At 42.8% G+C, this 12,313-nt stretch overlaps 1 protein-coding gene across 15 annotated transcripts in view; it reads right to left on the bottom strand.

The window, feature by feature from the left end:
* The window catches only part of chb (chromosome bows), a 788,037-nt gene that overhangs the window by 410,008 nt on the left and 365,716 nt on the right, over positions 1–12,313 (bottom strand). For 9 of the 15 annotated variants that reach the window (XM_053789050.2, XM_070094157.1, XM_070094160.1 and 6 more), the window contains exon 1: positions 7,338–7,368. The exons of 3 other annotated variants lie outside the window; for them this stretch is intronic. The gene's annotated coding sequence lies outside the window, so the exon portion shown is untranslated. Of the gene's footprint in view, positions 1–7,050; positions 7,369–12,313 lie in introns of those variants that run through there. 3 more of the 15 variants (XM_053789053.2, XM_053789051.2, XM_053789052.2) reach the window with 3 other exon arrangements.

Raw genomic sequence — 12,313 nt, 5'->3', positions numbered from 1 at the left:
TGTCTTACTACTACTTGTAATCCGATTGTTAGAAATCTGAATATTAATTTTAATACTTTTCCTGTTATCCGTGCTTACTAACCTCGTTATATAGTTAACGTGGTAAAATGGTTTAGTGTGTTGTATGGTACAATAGTTCGGGTCAAGTGTGGTATGGTGCAATACAGTTTCGATAGCGTGTAGCATGCATGGTACAAGACAAGGGTGGAAGCGAGGTCGGGCCGGGCATCATGTGAGAGGCTCGCTGACGCAATGCTGAGTCACGCACTCACCTTTGTCTGGCACTCACACCAGAACACTCTCTGCTCAACACACTTCATATACACCCAAACCACCAGAACTCCACACTACACATTTTGAAGAAAAGGTATGATCTGTTGGTCGATACTGGTTAGGAGGGACCAAGAACTGAATTAACTAATGCAAATACAGTAGCATGCTGCTACCACAATCAGCTCATTCCACTTATTTCTGATCTACCTCTAGTGACAAAGATTTGAGCAGTGACCTAGGGACTCTTAGGTGACCTACCTCGGATATAAGCTCGGGTCAGTGTCCCTTCCCCAACTTTTCCTCTTCACTAATGCGTACTCAGAGGAATTATGTTCAGCTAAAAGATGAAGTCAGTCTCTAATGAAAGTATCGAGTATCGTTAGGCCACTCTTACCCTTGTGGCAATGTGTATGGTAAGATGATGCAAGCTCACTTGATCTTTAAGAGAAACTTAAAATGATTTTGAAAGAGGTAATGGAAATTTTAAGACGTGTAAGGTACAACAGGCGAAGAAGTAAAGTATCAAGTGAGTCACCAACATGACTAACAAATTCGAGAATTTGTGTTACGTCGGAGGTTGATGGCACAGTTCAAGACCTTCACTAACAATGTTCTGAGAAAGTCTGCACGTCAACTGGTGTGAATAACCTGAATTGCTGGGTTGATGTTCATTAACAGCACGTCTAAGGCCCGTATAAATTCAGTTAAGCACTTAAATTGTTAGATAAGCCTGAAAACCCTTCAATTATATGGAAAATAAGTGAGAAAGATGCATCTTAATTTACACCAGGAAAATTCTCGTGTTAATTAAGATGCATCCCCGAAATCAATGGTTCAGAGAACTGACAAGTTGATAAATTAGACATGTGCAACACTTGAGTATCTTTATCGGGGAAACGTTTCGCCACACAGTGGCTTCATCAATCCAATACAAAGATGAGTGGTGAAGATCTGGAGTTTCAGGTAATCAGTCCCTGAGCCTGAAGTAGATGTAATCAGTCCATCAATCTTGAAAAGACTGAAGGACTTATTATACAGACTCCAGGCTCAGGGATTGATTACCTCAAACTCATTCTGATCTTCATCACTCGTATTTGTATTGGACTGATGAAGCCACTGTGTAGCGAAAAATTTCCTCAATAACGGTACCCAAGTGTTATACCTTTATACATACAAGTTTCGATAGAGTTTCTACTCCCGAAGCCCATCCATGGGCCAGGCTCGTCTGGTGCTAGCCTGGTCACTCAGGCTGTTGCTGCTGGAGTCCCGCTGCGCCACACATTCATCACAGCTTGGCTGATCTGGCACCTGGTGAAGATACTTGTCCAGTTTTTTCTTGAGGATGTCTACACTTGTTCCAGCAGTGTTTCCGATATCCTCTGGTAAGATGTTGAATAATCTGGGGCCACGAATGTTGATACAGTGTTCCCTTATTGTGTCCACAGCACCCCTGCTTTTCACTGGGTTTATTTTGCATTTCCTCCCACATTTTTCGCTACAGTATGTTGTTATAGCAGTGTGGATATTTGAGAAGAGGCTCTCAAGTACTTTACAGGTACTGCACGTGTCTAATTTATCTACCGAAATCAATAACTCAGTAGAACTAAGTGTAATGGAACCAAGAATTTTCTACTTCTTCTCTTCATATATAAGGACAATCACCGACAGATCCCTCCATCTTCAAGAAAAAATTTTAATAAGTTTTAAGTCAGTTTATGTGGTGTCTATGTTAGACTGCGTAAGGCTAGCGGGCTGTGGCTCGTACGTTGGTTTGCATGCAGCCAGCAGTAACAGCCTGGTTGATCAGGCTCTGATCCACCAGGAGGCCTGGTCACAGACCGGACCGCGGGGGCGTTGACCCCCGGAACTCTCTCCAGGTAAACTCCAGGTAAACAGCCTGATGGTTCAAACTGTTAACCAAGTAGTCTGGTGTAGAACTAGGCCTCGAGAGAATGGCTCCCACAATCGTCTTCTGTAATCTACAGGTAAACTGGGATAGTGAACAGACCTATGTAAATCATTAGTCACAAATGCATTCCAATTTTAACCTTATTAAGGAAAATCCTCCCTACTAAACCTAGTAGGCATTTTCCCGCCTTTACCCATTCCCTTCCCTACAGAAAATGTGGGTTCGCAAAACAATCAATACGGGGCCTAGGAACATTCCAAATACGTGGGATACGTATTGATGTGTGTTTGAGCTGTTGGTTGACAGGCAGAGAGAGGAGGGGGAGAGGGGGGGAAGGAGGAGGTTAGAGGATAACACGTGACTATGTTCTAAGAAACCTCACTTTAGAGAAGCCTCCTCTCCCTTCCTCCCAGACTTCCACTGACGTCAATGGAAATGAACCACATTTGACTTGTTGGATTTTCTTAGGCAAAATTATCTAAACTTATTATCACCGCACGCGCCTGTTTAATGCAACAGGCTCTAAAATAATATCTTACCACCTAACATAGAAAACCTAGTATTCTATTGTCGACTTCAAAGACTACTAACATCGCAGAAGCCAAAACTACAAAACACACACACAGTTTCTACGCTTGATGTAATCTATACCCTATGGTGTAGAAATATACCTAGTTGGATGAATCTTATTGTGGCTAGCTGGTCTAGTGGCTAACGCGACGGGCTGGAGTTTTGAGACTATGACCGCGGGTTCAATCCCGGCCGGGGGTATGGTTTGTTTGCAATCGTGTCATTACGATTTCTTAAGTCTTGATGTAATCTATTAATTCATTTACCAAATTCCCACAGCTCTGAAATACCCGTATTTTTCGAGTATTCTTACTGTCGCGGCCCTACCTGAGGCCTGGTCAACCAGGCAGTTGGTGTTGGAGGCCTACCGGCCCACATATCCCACCAGAGCCTGGTTGATCTGGCACACTGATGAAGTAGTGAAATCACAGGCGCAGTTTAAGAGTGGTAGTACTGGAGAGGCTGGCCATGACATGATTCTGGGGAAATCACTACAGAGAAGAACTCTTGAAATCGGTCACAGGTATGCCCTATAGCAGGCTACGGCAACACCGACAACCACCACCTTACTGTAGTATGAATGCTGCGGGTGGAAATTCACTCAGCACTTGGTCTCAGACACCACCTCGCATGACCGGGCTATCTTACTTCATTTATAACTGAGTGAAAGCTCGCTTACACGGATATTGACAAATAACCCGGGAGTGAATATAGGCAAAACTGTATGCGGTTTTTCCGGGATGCGCGCGCACACCCATAAAAAAAAGCACAGAGGCTATCTTCTGGAACAAGGGGAAAATCCCCTTAGTCACGAGAACACACCCACAAATTTTTCTCTCCTTCCTCAGGTAGGAAATACTGAACTAAAAATAAATCATAAGAATTAAAGAGCGTTGTAGTAGACCTGGTCCATGTCAGGCGGATCCTAATCTCAGTTTCTTGTTCACATACATTACTAACAGTTTTTAAAGTTACCTAAAGTGTTCGCTTCAATAACTAAGTGGCGGTTTGTTTGACTGATCTACTGCCACACAAGTACTTTCCTATATCCTTTTCTAAACCTAAATTAAATCCCTTATCTAGAGTACTTGGTTAGCTATATTCAAAACTGTATTTATACCACCTTTATCTACCCATATTTTCATTTGTACGTGTCAATTATAATGCCAATAAATGTGTGCCACAAGGGTAAATTTGATGAGTTCCGTGAGTTTTTCTACTCCTGGAGCCCAGCCATGGGCCAGGCTCGTCTGGTGCTTGCCTGGTCAACCAGGCTGTTGCTGCTGGTGGCCCGCTGGCCCACATATCCATCACAGCCCTGGTGATGGATATGTGGATCTGGCACCTGGTGAAGATACTTGTCCAGTTTCTTCTTGAAGATTTCTACACTTGTTCCAGCAGTGTTTCTGATATTTTCTAACAAGACGTCGAATAATTGGTGGCCACGAATGTTGATACAGTGTTCTATTGTTTTGCTTACTGCACCCCTGCTTTTCACTGGGTTTCTCTCTCGCTCCAGTTTGTTATGGCAGTGTGCAGATTTCGGACATGCGAGACTTGGAAAGAATCCTCCCTACCTACTGGTCTTCCAAAACGTCACGTACACCTCACATTGCTGTCTTCACCCAAGCATAAAATCTGTACTCCAATTGAATCTTTTTTTTTTTTTTTCAAAAAGAATTGTGAAATATATAATACTATTTTGTTTTATTTTAAACTCCATCAGTAATAACTGCATCGAAGTGTCTTTTTAACCGTTTGGTCAGAGCTTTTTTCCTATTAATAAACCTGATGTTTTTAGTACACATGGACACAGCAGCGTAACCTTTCTAAAACCATAGCGAGTTACTTTCCAAGACTGCCAAAATAAAAATAACGAAATATTCTACATTTCTGTAAGAGAGAGAGAGAGAGAGAGAGAGAGAGAGAGAGAGAGAGAGAGAGAGAGAGAGAGAGAGAGAGAGAGAGAGAGAGAGAGAGCGCGCGCGTTCGTGTGGGGAAGCATATGAACACCGTAGTGTTTATATGTTAAAGAGATCAAGTAACAAAAATCGACTACCTGTTATGTGAAGTCAACAGTGATGGACAAAACCACTGCCGCTACGAGACATTCTGATACACGTGTCACCCAAGGTGCACAATGACAGCATAAAGGACCCCAATGGAAATAAGTAACTTTACTTTTTTGGGTTATCCTAGTTTCTCTACACATATGCTGTTATGTATGATAATCTATTTAGCTGTATTCGTGTATACCTGAATAAACTTACTTCTCCCTCTATTCTCACACATAGCCAATATTACCAAGAAAATAATATACCAATGCTAAGTAGACTATCACTGAGTAGTTACAAAAAGATGGAAGGGATAAAATAAAATTGTTCATCTCTCTTTCCACTGGAGCCCTTGAAGCACTGAAAATATGGTTCATACCTCTTTCGTAACGTAGCCTGGATTGAATATTGTGGCAATATTCCAAGTATTGATGCCAGTTATGGGAGGAGACCAGTGAGCAAGGTGAAGGAAGCTATGACAAGAGGTGTGGGCGGAGGGGCCGGCCAGCCAGCGCAGAGTCGTGCTCGCACATACACACACACAGCCAGCCACACAAGCTCTCGCCCCTCACTACCATAACAAACTATTTCCTCTCACCACTCTCCTGGCCACCAACACACTTCATCATACTAATAACCTCCAACAATCGACTTTTTCTTTAGATTTCACCAACACCACTATCTATTGCCATACCAGTGTCTTGAGTAACAGCCACGGAGCAGGGCAAGACCTTTGCTGATTTCCCTGTCACGACATTTACCGAAGGAGAGCCTGGCATTAACACTGACTGCTCACACACAACACTTTTTCTTTCATTTTCAACACTTGAATCTTCATGAAAAAATGGAGTTGCGATAAGGCGTCTTTTAAAGAGCTCTAGAGCTAATAAGGCGTCTTTCAAAAGAGCTCTAGAGCTAACACTTAAATATTAATTTTATTTTCACTACTTTAAAAACAGATAAGAGTACAGACGCAAGTACTGTATTGTATAGATAAGAGATAAGAGTGGAGCGGTAACCCAGATGCTAATAGGTTATGGTGCCGCCACCACATCCAGTGGTAATGTCACAAAAAGAGAACACTGTGGTAGGTCTACTGGCTCATACTAGGAGCATTCTCCTCACACTCGACTCTTTTCACTCGTATATTTGACTAACATCTCTACTAAATCTAAATTTGCCTAAACCGAATCTATCGTTAGAGTTGCTTCTTGGTTAAGATATTCTCGGCTCCTTAAAGCCTAAGTAGATTTCTTAAATGCCTCGATTTACGTAATCTTAAATTCCTCGATTTACGTAATCTAATAAAAAAGTTAACCAATTGTAACAAACAACGCCACTAAAGGCACTAAACACCATAGAGGTGTGAACAGACGAGCCTGGCCCAAGGCCGGACTCCGGAAGTAGGAAAAACTCTCGAAACTCATCAAAGGTATATTAAAGATAAAGGAAACGGGGACCCACCGAGCGGACTCGACAAGTCAAATAAAAGTCTTGCGTTGAAGTCATACAACAGACTCTCTTAGCTGTTGTTAAATACTGACTTTGAACAGGAGGATGGGCTGCTATGTATATTTATATAGGTCTTCAACTTTTATATTTCAGTCATATCCCCCTCAAACAGTGGATTAATTTTGTCATCCATCTCAGTGTTACCTAATGCATTTATATACATTCGTAATATGGAGCCCAAACCTGAGTCGCATAACCTAAACGAGATTTTACTAATTATGTGTAGAGAAACAGAATAACTTTTGGATTCCTGTTTACACCTCTTGATAAAACTCAAAGGAATCTGTTAGACTTATTAACGACGTTTCGAATATGTTATTTTGGTTTTCGATTTGTGCTTACCATAACTCCCAAGTCTTTTCACATCCTGTATTACAAAGGTCCATATTTTTTAGTTTAAAAGTACAAAGGTTATTTTCATTCCCGAGGATTAAATCTTTTGCGTTTTTCCACAGTGAACTTCATCTGTCGCTTTTCTTACCACAATATTAGTCTGTCACTATACAACCACAAGTAGTGGTGTTACAACACCACTACCACCAGTGGTGATGTGTGGTCACCATAGTCAAATCTTGCACAAGCAAAAGTCTGGAGCTCAGGACCAGCATGAGCTCCGTGTTAAGTAACTTACCAGTTGCCTGCGCTACCAACACCACCACCAGCACCTAACTTCAAGTACCAAACTAATTCCACCGCCTCCATCACTGTCGTGTATGAAATATCCATATTTACCTTCAGCATTTAAATTATTCACAATCTATTTAGTGTCACTGTCACCTAAGAGTGGTCACTCGACATTCACTTCGTATAAAGCCACAAGAGTTGCCTAAGCAACCGGTTGGATCACTCTCTCTCTAGTCACTAGAGTACACAAGCAGTAAACATTTTCTGGGGTATAATCTTGCGAGTGTATGAAAAGCCACATTATTACACGGTGAGATAAGAGGTTATGAGGGCGGGTGGGGGTGTCTTGCCCCCGCCATTGATAATATGAGAGGAGATGAGGTGGTGCAGCTCACATCCTCACCGTACACACGCCGGCCCAACACTGATGATCATGGCTCCCATCACACGCTCCTACCACCACCCCCTACTCCACACGCACGCTGCCAGTGCCCACCCTCCACAAACACTGTTGGTGCCCCCACACACGCTGCCAGTGCCCACTCAACGCTAGTGACCCCATATATACTTTTTTTTTAATGTCCAACCAAAACACACGTTGCCATTCTCCCCCCCTCCACCCCCACGCACAACGTTGCTAGTGCTCATACACACATGCTGCCAGGGACACCCCTTTCCCATCACACGCACACGCTACCAACTGATTTAGCTCAATCCAGGGCTGGTTTCCACTTACTACACGGCGCTGAGAACTTCGCAGGTAAACCAGCATACAAGTGATACCACGATGCAGTTCCTTCTGATCATTTATTTCCTTTAAAACAAGTGCTCCTCACCTCAAGATGACTCCGCATTTCCCTTTACTAGAAATGGGGTATCCGTATCTCACTTGAGAACCCTCATTAATTAACCGATTAGGCTTAGTCACTTCTTTGAATCCTCTGGCCTAATGGCTCGAGGCAGCCTGAACAACTGGTACAGTATCCCAAGGAACCTCAATCAGCACTGGTAGTCAACCTACCTCTAATCTGGCACGCTGAAGATAGATGAGGGGCATCTTACTCTACGGCCTATTCTTCCTGCCACTTATAAGGACAGCTACAGATAGGGATAAGACACTAGCCCCTCTTTCTGAGGACTTCGCGGACACCTTGAAGCAGGGCAGTCCGTGAGCGAGCACAGGGTGTGGGGGTGAACAGAGCTTGAGAATGTACAGAGAACCTTTACTGCACATATAAGTTCCATCAAACACCTTAACTACTGGGAACGCTTGATAGCACTTGACTTGCACTCGCTGGAACGCAGGCGAGAGATGTATATCACAATCTACAACTGGAAAATCATAGAAGGAATGGTCCCTAATCTGCACACAGAAATCACTCACTACGAAAGCAAAAGACTGGGCGGGCGGTGCAAAATACCCCCAATGAAAAGTAGGGGCGCTAGTGGTACAATAAGATAAAACACAATAAGTGTCCCGGGTCCAAGACTGTTCAACAGAATCCCACCATGCATAAAGGTAATTGCCAATAGACCCTTGGCTGCCTTCAAGAGGGAGCTGGGCAGATACCTAAAGTCAGTGCCGGATCAGCCGGTCTGTGGTTCGTACGTTGGACTGTGTGCGGCCAGCAGTATCAGCCTGGTTGATCAGGCCCTGATCCACCGAGAGGCCTGGTCGTGAACCGGGTCGCAGGGGCGTTGATCCCGGAATACCGTCCAGGTAGGTAGGCAGCATTTGTGTGCTGCTACTATGGGCGGGAACTGGAATTTACACTTAAGGTTACATATATTCTCGAAGAGATTCTTTAGCTTAATTTCTACACTGAATACAGGTACAATTATCGACAATATGTGAGGTAAAATGTCACATTAGTTGCACGCGTTATTTTACCTAACACACTGAATACAGTTTAACATAACACTATAAAGAAACGGGCCATATTAATGCGAAAGGGGATGCCAATTAAAGAAACTTATGGATTGATACTCAAACTTAGTTATCTCATAAGCCTGCAGATATAACCTCGACATTCGGCCTAATAGAGCTCCTCTCCTACAAGTTCCAACCATGTTTTGGGTCCGCTGACAGCCAAGGTCCGGCTTGCTCTGCCTCTCAATGCCAACTATATTACTCCCCATGATTGCTGGAATAAGTGTAGAAGTCTTCAAGAGTAAACTTCACCAGGTGCCAGATCAACCAGGCTATGATGGATATGTGGGTCAGCGGACCGCCAGCAACAACAGCCTCGCTGACCCGGCAAGCACCAGAGGAGCCTGGCTCATGGCCGGGCTCCGGGAGTAGAAAAATTCTCGAAACTCATCAACTCCTTCCTACATAAACTTAAGGAGACAAGTTGGTAACCAACATCACAATAACAAGAGGACCCAGGGAGATATAATAATGGCATATTAAATATTTAGGAGATTAGATACAATGGATATAGGAGGATATTTGAGATGTGTGAAGAGGGAGCCAGGATACACAGATGGTAGCTGAATGTGCATATCTAATATAGATATATTAGGCTGGTAAGTGAAACACATTTTAGGAAGTGGTGGGAGGAAAACGTTAAAAAAATAAAAAGCAGATAAGACTGAGTTTTGAAGGCAAGAATTCTGTGAAACTGGCTGAAAAGAATGAAGAGTCGGGGGTGGGGAGGGAATAAAGTTGGCAGCCCCTGCTAACACAACTTGGTAGGTGAGTAAACATTTTCTGGTGGTAGGATCATTCACAACAGTCCTAACTAGAAAGGCAGTCGGAGGAGCCAAACTCAATTTAACATTTTCAATAGGATGAACTCCAATGTACACGCAATCATCACATCCGCAGCAGGCAAATACTCTGGATGCAAAAGATTGAGAAAGTTAAAATCTTTACCCAGGAATTTCAATACAACTATAATCCACTTTCAAAGCCATTAAGCTGCCTTAATTACTTCACCGTTGACCTTCACCGCTTAAACTATCTAAAGTATAGGAACAATTTTATTTATGAAATTTAGCCTGAATGACATTCATCTGGGAAAGAGATTTCGGTGATCTTCCGAAACTATATTACAACCCGACTGACCAGGACCACCTGCAACAATTTGTCAATATTCTTCTTGAAGACTTTTGCCTTTGTACCAAGAGTATCATACACTGTACTAGAAATCGAGAAAGAAGACTGACCTCCAGGTAACCTCCAGGTAACTGGTGAATTATGCTGGCACACAGTATCTAACCAATACTTTTACTTACGAAATATATCATTAAAAAGCAGTTGCAAGCTCAAAAATTGTTGGTCAGAAGAAAAGCATAAATTATCAGCACATAACTGACCGGTACAAATAATGGCAATGACTGATACTGCCACCAACACCTTTAACACTTCTATGACCAGGTTCGAGAGCTTTCCCATTTCTTCAGCCTAGTGTCTGCCTGGCCACAGACACCTATAGCCCTCAGGACCATATCCATAACATCCCAGATGATCAGGCTGATCCTACCTATTTGCTGTTGGATCTTATCTAGTTTCCTCTGCGCCGATAATGTTTATTACATTTGTGGTATAGTATTCAAGAGGCGCATATTAGTCACTGTCAGCTTCCTCTAACAGTGCTTAAGGCACACCTGCTTTTCACTGGGTTTACTCTACATTTACTTCCGTATCGCTCTCTCCATAAAATGCTTGTCCATGGAGTCCTTGTAAATATAATTTATCTTCTCCGTCCTAATAAGTATATTCCTAAAAATCTGAGGCGGTCATAATTTAAATGCGAGCAGGAAAAGTTCCATGTAATATTCTAGATCGGACACCTTACCAATCTTGAGAAAAGTGAGGGCAGAATGGTAATTTAAATGTGATATTCTAATACTTCCTCCGGGGTACGAGTTTTATACAGGAGAGAGAGCTATATCATAATCTACACTTGGAAAGTTCTGGAAGGAATGGTCCCGAATCTGCACACACAAATAAATCCCTACGAAAGTAAAAGACTGAGCAGGCGATGCAAAATACCCCCAATTAAAAGTATGGCCGCCACTGGTACACTAAGAGAAAACACCGTAAGTGTCCGGGGCCCAAGACTGTTCAACAGCCTCCTACCAAGCATAAGGGGAATTACCAATAAACCCCTGGCTGCCTTCAAGAGAGAGCTGGACAGATACCTAGTCAGTGCCGGATCAGCCGGGCTGAGGTTCGTACGTTGGACTGCATGCAGCCAGCGGTAACACCCTGGTTGATCAGGCCCTGATCCACCGGGAGGCCTGGTCGTGGACCAGGCCGCGGAGGGGGGGGGGTGATCCCCGGAATAACCTCCAGGTATCCTATACGCCTCAGCATTAATCTTTTATAGAGACTGATGTGGATTTCAAGGAGGGTTCCATGGGAATCCCTGGTTTGCAGCGTATGAATTTATGTTCGTCTGTACTTCAGTAAGGTTATGACCAATGTACTGCATCTAACATTTCTCTTGTTGGAGATTAAGACACATGTGCAACAGTTGGGTATCTTTACTGTAGACAGCAGTAACAGTGGGAAGGTAACGATGATGTGATCAGTCCATCAACCTTGCAGAAATAGTGAGGGGTGGTCAATCCATCAACGCAAACACGGATATTTTACAGGAAACGTTTTGGTTCTGGGACCTTAGTCATTTTAGTTCCTTACGGTCGTTGAGGATCCCCTGTTAGATTATTCCATTTTCTAGTAGCCTTCGTTATCTGCTGGCACAATATGTACTTTAAGAGTTCACAGTTAACACACAATTGGAGAAAAGAATCTTAGATAACGTGTCAGTTACTTTTGGACTGTTATCCCTCTCAATGGAGGATCCCTTATGCCGGTTGGGGGGGGGGGTGTTCATCTAAGGAACTGAACCTGTGCTCCCTTCCTTGGATCAAACTTGAATGCCTTTAATTCTCTGAGGAAATGGGAGGGATTCAAGGAATAATACTAAGAAATAATAATAATAATAATAATAATAATAATAAATATTTAATAAGACTTAAATTGGGTCATGACAAAGTCGTGACCCGAAAACGATCTTTTAACCATCTCTCTTTTATTAGTGGGTTAATTAAACTCGACTGAGATTGCATCAGCCAGAGTATAGTAACTTTCACTCTAAATGTTCTCTAGTACGTGTTTGTTAGTCTAGAGTAATTCCACATAGTATTTTAAGTTTAAAATTGTATTCTCTTATCAACCAAGAGATGGAAATCACATACAAGTTAAAACATTTGGTGAATGATTTTGCAGACTATCTAGACAGCTTACGATATCCCTCTACCTTACGATACCTCTACCCTTGTTGATGAATTACACACGTGCAACATTTGGGTATCTTGGATTCGTTTCGCCATCCAGTGGCTTTATCAATACAATATT

This window comes from Cherax quadricarinatus, chromosome 44, assembly GCF_038502225.1.
Source record: "Cherax quadricarinatus isolate ZL_2023a chromosome 44, ASM3850222v1, whole genome shotgun sequence".
In the NCBI taxonomy this organism is placed as follows: domain Eukaryota; kingdom Metazoa; phylum Arthropoda; class Malacostraca; order Decapoda; family Parastacidae; genus Cherax; species Cherax quadricarinatus.
This window is presented reverse-complemented; position numbering and strand designations above follow the sequence as displayed.